The 13,747-nt window shown below is 45.2% G+C and overlaps 1 long non-coding RNA gene across 1 annotated transcript in view; it reads right to left on the bottom strand.

The window, feature by feature from the left end:
• The window catches only part of LOC143297516 (uncharacterized), a 33,714-nt gene extending 22,246 nt beyond the window's left edge, over positions 1-11,468 (bottom strand). The window contains exons 1-2 of the long non-coding RNA XR_013057282.1: positions 11,393-11,468; positions 2,537-2,716 (exon numbers count right to left, since the gene is read on the bottom strand). This is a non-coding gene — a long non-coding RNA (uncharacterized LOC143297516). The remainder of the gene's footprint in view (positions 1-2,536; positions 2,717-11,392) is intronic.
• Between the last annotated feature and the right edge of the window lie 2,279 nt (positions 11,469-13,747).

The following is a 13,747-nucleotide window of genomic DNA, read 5'->3' as shown; positions in this document are numbered from 1 at the left end:
GGGAGTTAGTGCACACGCTTTCGTCGGGAACCTTTCGTCGCTTGCAGAGCGACAAAAAAAGGTCATATTTTATGATGTCATGCGCTTTTCTGGGTGTGCACTATCTTTCTTCGGACAACTTTTCGACAACAGAGTTCGAACACATCATTTTATTTGCACAGACTGAACCAAACACGAACAAAAACTATGTCGTCAAAAAGGTCTTTAGAACTCAAGACAGATACAGCGTTTTTAAAAGAAAGCAACACGGTAAGTTTATTACTTTTAAATATATAAAAAAAAATAAATAAAAATTTCGTTTAGATTCATCCGATCGAGATCTGGCGTAAACAAATGACAGAAAGCAGATCCATGTAATCGGCTTGGAACCTTTGCCTTCAAACGGAATATGTTATAATAGATCTCGTCGACAGTTGTCCAAAACAATAATTCAGCCAGATGAGGCTCTGTTGAATTTTAAATAGATCATTTCGAATACTTGAATGGCAGAGATTTGACAAGAAACACGCTCAAAGTAAACACAGAAGATTAACGCAAATAACTGGTGTATTTATAAAACAAAAAATAACTTGTAAGCTTACTAAAAAAAAAAATTAAAAAATTTAAAAAAAAAAAAAACTCGCCGAAATAGTTCAAAATCCTTTTGTCGGAACAGGCGATTTCCACTACTAAATTTTTGCGTTTCGGTGACCAAGAAAAACCGGCAATGGAGACGCGCAAGCGGTTCTCGCTAAAAAAAAAAAATAATAATAACCGGGAAGTCCCGAAGAAAAATTTAATGTTCCCGACGAAAGCGTGTGCACAACCTCCCGATTGAGAAAGAGGTCGGGGGTGAGTGGAAATGCGGTGGGGAGGGGAGGAGAGGGGGAGGAGGGAGCAACTGAAATTGTTATCAACCCGGCCGAATCTCACGAAAATGAGTACCTATTTTGTGTTAGGTCTTGACTGATCTTTTATCTAATCATTTTTGACTCACTTGTGTGTTCGGTTGTCTCTCTGTGTGTGTGTGTGTGTGTGTGTGTGTGTGTGTGTGTGTGTCCGTGTGTGTGTCCGTGGTAAACTTTAACAATGACATTTTCTCTGCAAATACTTTGTCAGTTGACACCAAATTAGGCATAAAAATAGGAAAAATTCAGTTCTTTCCAGTCATCTTGTTTAAAACAATATTGCACCTCTGGGATGGGCAAAAAAAAAGAAGCCTAATTATATGCAGACTGCGTTTACTGTTATATTTGCATTTTTTGTATTCTCTAAACTCGGCACTTTGATCTGATATTCTGACCCAACAACAAGAGCAGTTATTATCATTTTTTCTTCAAACAGGAACTTTTGCTAAGCATGGAAGTTTTATTTATTTTGCAAACGTTTTGATGCAGATAGTAAAGAAGGGAAATTACTCTGTAATTAATGCTAGGGGACTTAATTTGCTTTAAACTGATCTTTCTCATCTTGAACATTACATTTTGAAATTATACTCAATACATAAAAAGCTTGGATTTTTTTTTTTTTTTTTTTTTTTTTAGTGTATCAAGTGAGTTTTGAAGGCATTGCCTCTCTTGTTCTATCTTTTTTTTTTCGTTGTTTTGTCGCGTTTACATCGATGTTGAAAAAAAAAGAAAAAAGAAAAAAAAAAGGTACCAGTCAGTTCTGTTTCCCCACCTAGTTAATTTGACGTCAGATTTGTGCAATCGAACGTTTTGTACCCACTGGCAACAATGGTTCCCCCATTAGCCACTGCAATGCAGTACATTTTTTTCCGTTACAGTAGTTTTGTCGTGTTATTTTTATACTTTAACCCCTTGACTGCCGCTAGTGAAGGTGGCGGTCTCAGGGAGATAAGACAGAGCTTACAGGCCAGGACTGTTGTTCAACGTTCTTGATCTGAACGTCTTCCTCACGGGATAATAATTATCATCCCGGGGTTCAGAAACATCATCAGTTCCATCACCGAAAAGTTAGTACACAAAGAGCGGGGAAATGCTGTTAAAACTGATGCTTTACTGTTTTCGTTTCAACAAGATATCATCAGACAAAGGGGTTCACCTACTTTTTTTTCTCCCCCATCTTGCTTTTTCATTTCTTTCTCCCTCTCACTTAAGTCTTCCTTTCTTACAGTTTAACAGACAAGGGCTTCATTTAATTAATCTACTGTTGTTTTTTCATCTCGCTTTTTTTCTTTTCTTTCACTCTTCCTTAGTCTTTCTATCTTTTTTTCTTTATTTATTTATTTATAAAAGGCATCAGCAGACAAGGAGTTAATCTACTTTTTTCCCCCCAATCTCGCTTTTTCTTTTCTTCCTCTCTCCCTTAGTCTTCCTTCCTTCCTTCTTTCCTTTCTTGCTCCCTTCCTTCCTTCCTCTTTCCCTCTTTCCATCTCTCACAAACGCGCCTCTCGTCTCGATCGCAGACGACGGTGGCGGCAGGAACTGCGGCCACTGGCACGCAGGCGGAAGAGGAAGTGACGACACGTCAACAAAAACGAAACAAGAGTCAGGAGTGGCACTGGGAGGACTGGGAGAAGGGGGTGGTGGCTTACGTGTTTGCGGTGCTGGGGGCGGCTGGGGTGGCGAGCAACGGGCTGGCCGTTCTGGCCTTGCTGTGCACCTCGGGCCGCGGAGACTCGGCCATGTTCGCCACCAACCTGGCCTTCGTCGACACCGTCCTCTGTGGCATGCTCCTGGGCGCCTCCACCGCCGCTGCCAGCAGCCAGGCGAGTCTGTATTGTATTGTATAGTATAATAATAATAATAATAATGTACATCCATAACGATACTACTACTAATAATAATGTACATCCATATAGCGCCCTTTCTAGGAGCTCGGGGTGCTTTTCATAAAAGCAAAATATATTACAAATTACATAAATCATTCAGGACCACTCTTTCTCAAATCCCCTCCCACTCTCCCTCTTCAACACTCTTCATGCAACCAAAGTAAGCTGAGATGTATGGTGTTGGGAGAGAAAAGAAGCATTGAGTGCTTACAGATAGGTTTTACAAAAAAGGCGAGTTTGTAGTGAGGAGCGAAAAGCAGAGACAGAATCAGATGAGGAAGGTTGTTCCAGATATGAAGAGCAGCAGAGAGGAAAGAACGATCACCGTAGGTTCTTGTACTGACACGAGGGATTTTCAAAGTCTTTTGTATTGTATTGTATTGTATTGTATTGTATCACTCTTTTTTTTTTTGTCACAACAGATTTCTCCGCGTAAAACTCGGGCTGTATTGTATTACTCGTTCTTGTCACAACGGATTTCTCCGTGTGAAGCTCTGGCTGTACTGTATTGCTCTTTTTTTTGTCACAACAGATTTCTCCCTTTAAAACTGGGCCTGTATTGTATTACAATTTCTTGTCACAACAGATTTCTCCGTTTAAAACTCGGGCTGTATTGTATAACTCTTTCTTGTCAAAACAGATTTCTCCGTTTTAAAACTCGGGCTGTATTGCATTACTCGTTCTTGTCAAAACAGATTTCTCCGTGTAAAACTCGGGCTGTATTGTAGTACTCTCTTTTTTTCTTTCTTTTTTTTTCTTTTTTTTTTTGTCACAACAGATTTCTCCGTGTGAAACTCGGGCTGTATTGCATTACTCTTTCTTGTCAAAACAGATTTCTCCGTGTGAAACTCGGGCTGTATTGTATTACTCTTTCTTGTCAAAACAGATTTCTCTGTGTGAAACTCGGGCTGTATTGCATTACTCTTTCTTGTCAAAACAGATTTCTCCGTGTGAAACTCGGGCTGTATTGTATTACTCTTTCTTGTCAAAACAGATTTCTCTGTGTGAAACTCGGGCTGTATTGCATTACTCTTTCTTGTCAAAACAGATTTCTCCGTGTGAAACTCGGGCTGTATTGTATTACTCTTTCTTGTCACAACAGATTTTTCCGTTTAAAACTCGGGCTGTATTGTATAACTTTCTTGTCAAAACAGATTTCTCCGTGTAAAACTCGGGCTGTATTGCATCACTCGTTCTTGTCACAACAGATTTCTCCGTTTAAAACTATGGGGTGTATTGTATTACTCGTTCTTGTCACAACAGATTTCTCCGTGTAAAACTCGGGCTGTATTGTATTACTCATTCTTGTCACAATAGATTTCTGCGTGTGAAACTCGGGCTGTATTGTATTACTCGTTCTTGTCACAACAGATTTCTCCGTGTGAAACTCGGGCTGTATTGTATTACTCGTTCTTGTCACAACATATTTCTCCGTGTGAAACTCGGGCTGTATTGTATTACTCGTTCTTGTCACAACTGATTTCTCTGTGTGAAACTCGGGCTGTATTGTATTACTCGTTCTTGTCACAACAGATTTCTCCGTGTAAAACTCGGGCTGTATTGTATTACTCGTTCTTGTCACAACAGATTTCTCCGTGTGAAACTCGGGCTGTATTGTATTACTCATTCTTGTCACAATAGATTTCTGCGTGTGAAACTCGGGCTGTATTGTATTACTCGTTCTTGTCACAACAGATTTCTCCGTGTGAAACTCGGGCTGTATTGTATTACTCGTTCTTGTCACAACAGATTTCTCCGTGTGAAACTCGGGCTGTATTGTATTACTCGTTCTTGTCACAACAGATTTCTCCGTGTGAAACTCGGGCTGTATTGTATTACTCGTTCTTGTAACAATAGATTTCTGCGTGTGAAACTCGGGCTGTATTGTATTACTCGTTCTTGTCAAAACAGATTTCTCCGTGTGAAACTCGGGCTGTATTGTATTACTCGTTCTTGTCACAACAGATTTCTCCGTGTGAAACTCGGGCTGTATTGTATTACTCGTTCTTGTCACAACAGATTTCTCATTGTGAAACTCGGGCTGTATTGTATTACTCGTTCCTGTCACAACAGATTTCTCATTGTGAAACTCGGGCTGTATTGTATTACTCGTTCCTGTCACAACAGATTTCTCATTGTGAAACTCGGGCTGTATTGTATTACTCGTTCCTGTCAAAACAGATTTCTCCGTGTGAAACTCGGGATGCTCTCCCCCAGGGAGAGCGCGCCACTACACCGAGTGCGCCACCTTTTTTTCTTTCTTTATTTTGTATTTTTTCCTGCCTGCAATTTTATTTTGCTTTCCTATTGAAGTGGATTTTTCTACAGACTTTTTGCCAGGGACTACCCTTTCGTTGCCGTGGGGATTTTTACATGCGTAAAGTGCATGCTGTGCATACGGGACCTCGGTTTATCGTCTCATCCGATTGACTAGCGTCCAGACCACCACCTAAGGTCTAGTCAGTGGAGAGGGAGTGGGGGGGGGGGGGGGGATGAATACTGGCGACTGTGCCGGGATTTGAACCAGTGCGCTCAGATTCTCTCGCTTCCTGAGCGGATGCATTACCTCCAGGCCATCACTCCACATTCCTCTCTCAGATCATGCTTTTTCTCCCGACATTGTTGCTGGTAGTCCAGCCACATTGTTCCTCACAGCCCAGCCATGTTGTTGCTTATAGTCCATTTGACTGCACAGGGCCTGTCAGGACTAGATAAAAGTTATAAAATTTTTTTTTTTTTTAATTTCAACCAAATTTGCCATGGAAAAGAATGCAAAATCCAGTTCATTACATTATCTTAACCATCAAGCTCCCAGAGGCAAATAAGACTATCAGGCTATGCTGTGGACGTCAACCCATCCAATGAATTATCATTCCAAGATAATAAAAAAAATAAATTAAAATTAAAAAAAAACAAAAACAAAACAGCAGCAGCAACAAAGGAGAGAGAGAGAGAAAAAAACAACAAAAAAAAACAACAAACACACCATCAAATGATCAAAAATACTTCTTGGCTAAACTTTTACCATTAGCTTGTTCACTTTTAGCATTCATTTGCTTGGAGAATAGGCTGGCGTTTTTGTTCTTGGCTAAACTTTTAGTATTAGTTTTGTCCATATTTAGCACGTTTGTTGTTTGTTCACAATTGACATCAGTTCACATTTAGCATTAATTTTGTTTGTTCACATCTAGCAAATAGTTTATTGAAGATCGGGCTAGTGTTTGGGTTCTTGGCTAAATGATCACTATCAGTTTGTTCACATTTTGTAAAAGTTTGTTCACATTTAGCATTTGTTCACATTTAACATTAGTTCACATTTAGCAATAGTTTGTTGAACACCAGGCTAGCGTTTTGGCTCTTGGCCATTAGTTTGTTCCCATTTATTAATGGTTTGTTGACATTTAACATTAATTTGCTGACACAGCCGGTTGCTTGCCAATTGACCTATCTCAACACCACTCCATGGCAGTGGCGCACCATGACGGCCGTGGTTTTTTTCCGCAGGCCATGAGCCCCAGTAGCGGAAAGAAAGAGTGCTTCGCCTGGCTGCAGGGCATGCTCATGTTCACCACCTGCTCCATCTACACCGTCACCGCCATCAGCGCCCACCGCTACCTGGGCGTGCTGCACCCCTTGCGTAGGCACACCATGGTCACGTCCAACGGGTCCCTCAAGGTGCTGCTGGGGGTGTGGGTGCTGTCCTTCCTCCTGCTGCTGCCCATGTGGAGCAGTCTGCTCTTTGAGCACGACCCCGCGCACCAGGCCCACAAGCGGTGCAGCGTCCCCTACCCGCTGTGGTACCTGGTCACTCTCAGCGTCTTCGTCTTCCTGCTGCCCCTGTGCGTCATCAACCAGGCCTACTGCCGCGTGCGGAGCCGGCTGGCCGACCGGTCCCTGATGATGGCCAGGGGAGCGGCGGTCACCGTGCAGGCGGCAGACAACGCGGCGCCACAGCCTCTCAGAATTCACGTGGTGAGCAAAGTGTCCCAAAGTGCAGCCCGTAGACAGGAAGCAAGGTCAGGATCCGTACAGAGAGAAAAGGCGGCTGAGGTTCGCTCACAAGGGTACGGCTCTCAAAGGAAGATGTCAGTTCTGAGACTCAGCGGGCTGACAAATGTGACTTCAGGCGGCACTCACAAAGCTAGCTGCTCAGACACGTCCACAACACCTCGCAGCCCTGCTTCTTTATCACATGCCCAGGACAACGTCCTAAAAGAACAAGGACCGCCCTACCCTAACGTCAATTCGGACGCGAGGCCAGCATCACAACGTCCTCAGTCCTCCCCGGGCCGCATACCCACCACCAGGACCCAGCCACCTGACGGCTTCAGCAGGACCTCACAGCGTGGGTTCACCTTGTCCAGCCTGGGCAGTCGGCTGACCACCTTGGACATCTTCAGCCCGAGCGCTGACCAGCGACCCAGGGTGGACAGGCACCGTTTCCACTGCCGGACTCGGGTGATCCTGCTGCTGATCCAGTTGTCCTTCCTGGTGTTCTGGCTGCCCTTCTTCGTCATGATGCTGCTGTGCCACCTGTCGGGCCTGGGGCAGGTGACCTGGCTCTCCCCCCCTTGGTGCATCACCAGCCAGCTGTGGGCACTCACCCACTCCTTCGTCAACCCCTTCCTCTACATCTGGATGCAGGGCCGATACCGACACACTCTGTGCGCCTTGTTGCACTGCCGCTTGAGACGTTCTGACAGGGTTCACGTGCAGCACTCCAACTTTGTGCCTCGCGCTGCTGGTGTGCCCAACACCCACTAGCCAGCAAAGTGTGTCTTCAACAGTCATGCTTGTATGTATGATAGTCGTGTTCGACTGTGACCATCAGAACAGCAGACGAGGTACTGAACTGCTGTCCCGACTATCTGGGCTAGAATTTGATGATCGTGGAGTGTCTTGCCCAAGTTACATCCCTCCCCACTCTCTCGGCCAAGAGGGTTTTAGGACAGTCGGCGTGGGGGTGGTTCCTAGACGCCAACTAGCCCCCAAGGCTACAGCACTAAGAGCCAGTGCAATTTTGCCTCCTAGTTTGAGAGTCAAGGTCCTTCACAGACTAAACTGTAAATGATCTCCCATTGCAATGGAGAAACCACTGATAACACAGCTCTCACTTTGCTGTTGGCCCAACTGTAAACTCATGTCAATCTGTGATATAAGCTGGGTGCTCAGCTTTGGGCAGCAGTCATGCAGTGTGCGTGACATTCTCTCCGGCCCTTCGCCTGGCAGCAGGAAATACGCCCGCTCAGGACTCACGATCAGCGAACGAACAGTGAGGGTAGTGTTCCATTACCAGCTATACCGGCGTGACAGGCCTTCCTGCCACAAACAGGTCATTCTTTCCCGCGATAGCCTGGATTTCGCTGCAGAAGGGCATTTTTCAACACGTTGACTGAAATCACGGTTCTTTCCCACCCAACCTCCTCCATTTCTACTGTAAACTGATGTGATAAACAGGGAGCCAGGAGAGCACTGCTGTGTTGACTGCTGTGCTAATGGACTGCTAACAGTCTCCCCACGGCTGTCAAGTGAGAAGAAAACATCTTCACCACATATTTGCCTCTGTTCCGCTCTTCGGTAAGTATTAAAGCAAAGAGAGTGGTAGTGGGTGGAAGAGGTATCTCGTTGGTATCTGTCAACAGCGTGGGCAGCCGGAAATGTTTGAGAAATGAACCTTCAGGACTGTTGGGGAAGGCTTGGGTTGTACTCGTCCAGCTCAATAGGCCCCATCCAGCTCAGTGCCTCCCCAGTGGTTGCACTGTTTTCCACACAGCGGTGAACATTGTAATCCTGTGGATGGTTTGTCAATATTCAGCTGGTCATAAAATCACATGACATTTTACTGAAGGCTGGGATGATTGTGTTCTGTAACAGGATCCGGTTCTTTTCTCAGCATTTGGTATCTGTTAACATTGATTTAGGGCAGGTCTTTGGTTACGTGTATCCAACCAACGTCTTTTGTTTTTTAACAGCTCCAGTCTCCTCATCCAATCAAAATGTCCGTTTCTGGCGATTGCCATCTCACCTTGTTTCAACTGAGCTACTTTCGATTACAAGCTTCAGTAACGAAATTCAACTTCTTGGCACAATAAAGATCATCTTTTTTATGAAACAAAGTACTAATTAACACTGGATTGTTATCAGAATTATGTAAGCAGTTAAAAGCATATCATACATCATTGTATGCAGTAATTCGAGTTTTAATCAATTTCAAGTCTTCCCACGACCCTCTCCCCCCTCCTCCCCATTTCTTGTTGACATGCTTTCTTGCCTGCCTCTAAAAGGGAGAGAGTGAGTGCGTGTGTGTGTGTGTGTGTGTGTGTGTGTGTGTGTGTGTGTGTGTGTGTGTGTGTGTGTGTGTGTGTGTGAGATAGAATTACAGACAATACCAAGAAAATATTCATGTGTTCTCAGTGAATCACTAAATTTCTAGTCACGGTAAATAAACCAGAGTTTGGGAATAAGGGGATGGGTATGTATGTATGGTTTTGTTTTTGTTTGGGGGGGGGGGGGGGGGGTTGGCAGAAGCCCAGTGAAAGTTTCCTTTTTCCGAAAGGAGCGGAAATACTTCCCCATCTTTCAACGTTTCCGTTGCTGACATGGTAACAAACAAAACAAAAAAGAGAAGCGGGGTACAAAGGAAATCTCAGCAACACACCTGGCGCAATAGCCGAGTGCTGAAAGCATTGGACTATCAATCCGAGGGTCTCGGGATCGAATCTCGCTGACAGCGCCTGGTGGGTAAAGGGTGGGGTTTTTTCCGATCTCCCTGGAAACATGTGCAGTATGTGCAGACCCCACTACCCCCACCCCTTCACCCAACGTGTGTATACACACGCAGATCAAATACGTACGTTAAAGATCCTGTAATCCATGACAGCGTTCGGTGGGTTATGGAAACAAGAACATACCCGGCATGCACCCCCTCAAAAAAACAACAACAAAAAAAAAAAAACAACATAGTATGGCCTCCTACATAGCGGGATAAATAAACAAAACGGCATTACACGTAAAATGTTACATGTCTGTCTGGGTGTGTATGTGTGCGTGCCTGAAATCTGAATGACACAGGAAACGAATGATGAGCGCCCAATGGCAGCCGTCGGTCGGCAGTACCCAGGAAGGCAGCCTGTTGTGCAAGTGACCCCGTGTTTGTAAAGCGCTTAGAGCTTGGTCACCGACCGAGTATAGGCGCTATATTGGTACAGCATACTCCAGGACAGGCCTCACAAGCCCCTTGAAGCACGTTGTCTGGGTGGTGTAGCGGCATCCTGTCAGGTTTATGTACAACAAGGCGCCGATCTTGTCTGCCTTTGCTGTTGTGGCCTGGACGTGTGCTCCCAAATGGTCTTTTGTTAACTCTACACCTAGGTATTTGGCTTCCTCCACCTTCTGTAGTTCCTCACCATGAAGACTAGGTGGTAGAGAAGAGAGATTTTTCTTCCTTGTCACTGAGAGGACATGACACTTGCTGGCACTGAATGATATCTACCAGGTCTCCCAACGCTCAAGTTGGTTCAGATCTTCTTGAAGGGCGTTCGCATCTGCTTGGGACCTGATTTGCCGGTATAGGATGGTGTCATCGGCAAACAGTCTTCTTCTTCTTCTGCGTTCACTCGTATGCACACGAGTGGGCTTTTACGTGTATGACCGTTTTCACCCCGCCATGTAAGCACCCATACTCCGTTTTCGGGGGGGTGCATGCTGGGTATGTTCTTGTTTCCATAACCCACCGAACGCTGACATGGATTACAGGATCTTTAACGTGCGTATTTGATCTTCTGCTTGCATATACACACGAAGGGGGTTCAGGCACTAGCAGGTCTGCACGTATGTTGACCTGGGAGATCGTAAAACTCTCCACCCTTTACCCACCAGGCGCCGTCACCGTTATTCGAACCCGGGACCCTGAGATTGACAGTCCAACGCTTTAACCACTCGGCTATTGCGCCCGTCGGCAAAGAGTCGAAACGTGGATATGATGCTTCTGTTGATGTCGTTGATGTAAATGACAGAGTCGGGACAAGGACAGATCCCTGAGGAACCCCGGATCGCGAAGGTCACTTGGCCGATGGTGGAATTCTGTCCTTCAACATTCACTTGCTGAGTTCTGTTAGTGAGGAACTCTTCAATCCAGCCAACTGTTTATCCACGGATTCCCTAGTGACAGAGCTCGAGGAGGCGGCGGTGAGGCACCTTGTCAAAGGCCTTCGAGAAGTCCAGCAAGATATCCGTTTGTCCTCCCTCGTCAAGCGTTGCTGCCAGGTCATCTACTGTGAGGATCAGTTGTGACTCGTGGGATCTTCTTTCGTGAAATCGCGTCGACAATGATCTTGTGCTTGTTGATGTGTGATGTGATGGCACTTCGAATAATGTTTTCCATCAGTCTGCAGGGGAGCTCCGATCTCCTTTCTTGTATGCCAGATGGACTGTTGAAGTATGGCACCAGACCGGGAATCTTTCTCTTCTTCGGCCTTTTCCTCTCTACCTCTCTCAAACACCCGTCGCGCGCGCGCACACGCACCGGCACACACACACACACACACACACACACACACACACGCACAGGGTAACTGAGTATATTATAGGCGAACAGGAAATTGTCGAAACCGGAATTACCAATTTTGTGACAGGCAAACACATGGGGACCAGGCGAATCTCGACAACACCAAACGTCTCCACCGGCCAGAAACGCAGTCCCCTCAGCTCGTACAGTAGTCTGTCTGTTGTCAGCACTGTCGGTCCGTCTTGTCGTTGACAGCTTCGCACAGCTGCCTTGACGCTGTGTCGCCTTTTGCCCTGCTCACACAACACAGATGAATGGATTTACTGTCAGAAATCTTTTGTGACAAACAACAGTACAATTCAACACAATACAATACTATTCACTATCCACATTTCTTCCCATGTATTATTTCCAATCAGTTTCGTTCCGAAGACGGAAAAAGTTGTAAATTGGTTAATAATGTAAGAAACACTCTGCATTTCTTCCCCTCCTCTCTTTTATTGGCCTTTTTTTTTTTTTTTAAGTATTACAATGTACAAGGTGGTTGAGGGGTTAGTACATGGCCGCCTACTGGTTTCCTGACTCCACACAAAGAAGGACGTCACTTCAAACCTCGCGACTTTAAAGAATACAACGCAACAAGTGCCATCTCCAATCGCATCAGGAACAATTCAAGATCCTTTGTAGTAGGCAGATCTCAGACTGCGCAGTTCAGAAACTCCTTTATTGGCACTGTTCGTGACTGGAACCATCTGGACGAGGCAACGGTGACAGCAACATCTGTCGAGAGCTTCAAAGCACGGCTCTCAGGACACCAGTAATGCTAGGCTGCGCACTCCCCCCCCCTCCCTCCCCCGCCGTTCCGTTTATGTCATAAGTGGCTATAGCAACATATTCTACAGATACAGAATGTCATTCGAACCAATTCACAACTTTTACCGTCTTCGAAACGAAACTGAATGGAAAAAATACAAGGGAAGAAATGTGGATATTGTCCAATACAATGCAATTCAAATCGTAGGATAATCAATACATTAGTTAGACAGTACGGTTACTGATCTTTAGATGTGGCGTGTCTGACTCAAAATATTACCCACCATTTTCACCTGACGTAACAGTTTTTGACCACCAGTTCACAAGTCAGCGGAAAGTATCAGCAATGCTCAGGCTGCAGTTTCCACATGAAAGGCGTCAAATGAAGTGAACACAGGTTGATGTAGAAGACATGATTTCAGCAAAATCCAAGGAACAGATATTTATCTTACTCGCAGAACGACGAACAGGCCCCTTATAAGTCGTCTGTTAATAGTCATTTCTGCTGACAGAATTCATCATTTACCGACCACTTGCACTGATTTATGCAGAATCGCACTTTTGAATGGAAGCGACTGGAAATCAAACCTGTCTCACCAGTCACTACTGAATCAGCAAGTCCTGAAGGCATTTCGAAGAGAGACTCACGGTGTTCTTTTTCGTTTTGTTGCTGAACTGAGTCGTCTGTCACGCTCGTCACGTGCAGCCCGTGATATACGAACATCCCCTTTGATGAAAAAACAAACATGCACACATGGTGAGGGGAGGGGGAGGGGGGGGCGCTGTACTGTAGCGTCGAGCTCTCCCCGTGAAGAGCAGCCCGAATTTCACACAGAGAAATCTGCTGTCACAAAAAAAATGAATACAATACAATGCAATACAACTTCACCATTTTGTGAGTCAGTACATTAAACGATGTGCTCATTGTCTGCGAAGTGGTGGATCAGTGTTGAAAGTCAGTCACGCTGGTCTCCGATGTGACACGATCTGATGGAAAACCTACCCTCAGAACTGCTGTAGTTTGTTCAAAAACTGATCCACAGTTAGTCTGGATCGCTCGCTACTCAGTCTTGTTGTCTTTGTCTTGGACTTTCACTTCAATGCTTCAATAAACGCCTACGCGGTGTGTGTGTGTGTGTGTGTGTGTGTGTGTGTGTGCGTGCGTGCGTGCACGCGTGGGAGACAGAAAGATGAAGGGAAGCTACTCGTTACCGCAAATAGTTCCAGACGCGGGATTGTCTTTCGTAGCTCCCTCTGTCTCTCACTGTGTGTGTGTGTGTGTGTGTGTGTGGTATATATATCAGTAGTACACGCGCGCTCGTACGTTGGCACACAAACAATCCAATCACAGAACCACACCAGAAGACGAAATAGAGCGAGGACATGTTTTGAGAGAGAGAACTGAAAAAAAGTAAGAAAAGGCGTCTTAAAAAGCAAACGATCATTCTCCGAGTTATAAGATACAGATATCTGGAACGAAACCATAAGATACAGATATCTGGAGCAAAAGCATTGTAGTACACTATGGTGCTGAACTAAGACGGTCTAAAAAATACACAATATAAGGGGTGTGTGTGTGGGGGGGGGGGGGGGGGGGGGGGGGGGGGGGGGGTGGATCACGAAAACTAAACAAGTTGATCAGTGTGACACACACA

The sequence above is a fragment of the Babylonia areolata genome, chromosome 22 (genome assembly GCF_041734735.1).
Source record: "Babylonia areolata isolate BAREFJ2019XMU chromosome 22, ASM4173473v1, whole genome shotgun sequence".
Classification (NCBI taxonomy): Eukaryota; Metazoa; Mollusca; class Gastropoda; order Neogastropoda; family Buccinidae; genus Babylonia; species Babylonia areolata.
This window is presented reverse-complemented; position numbering and strand designations above follow the sequence as displayed.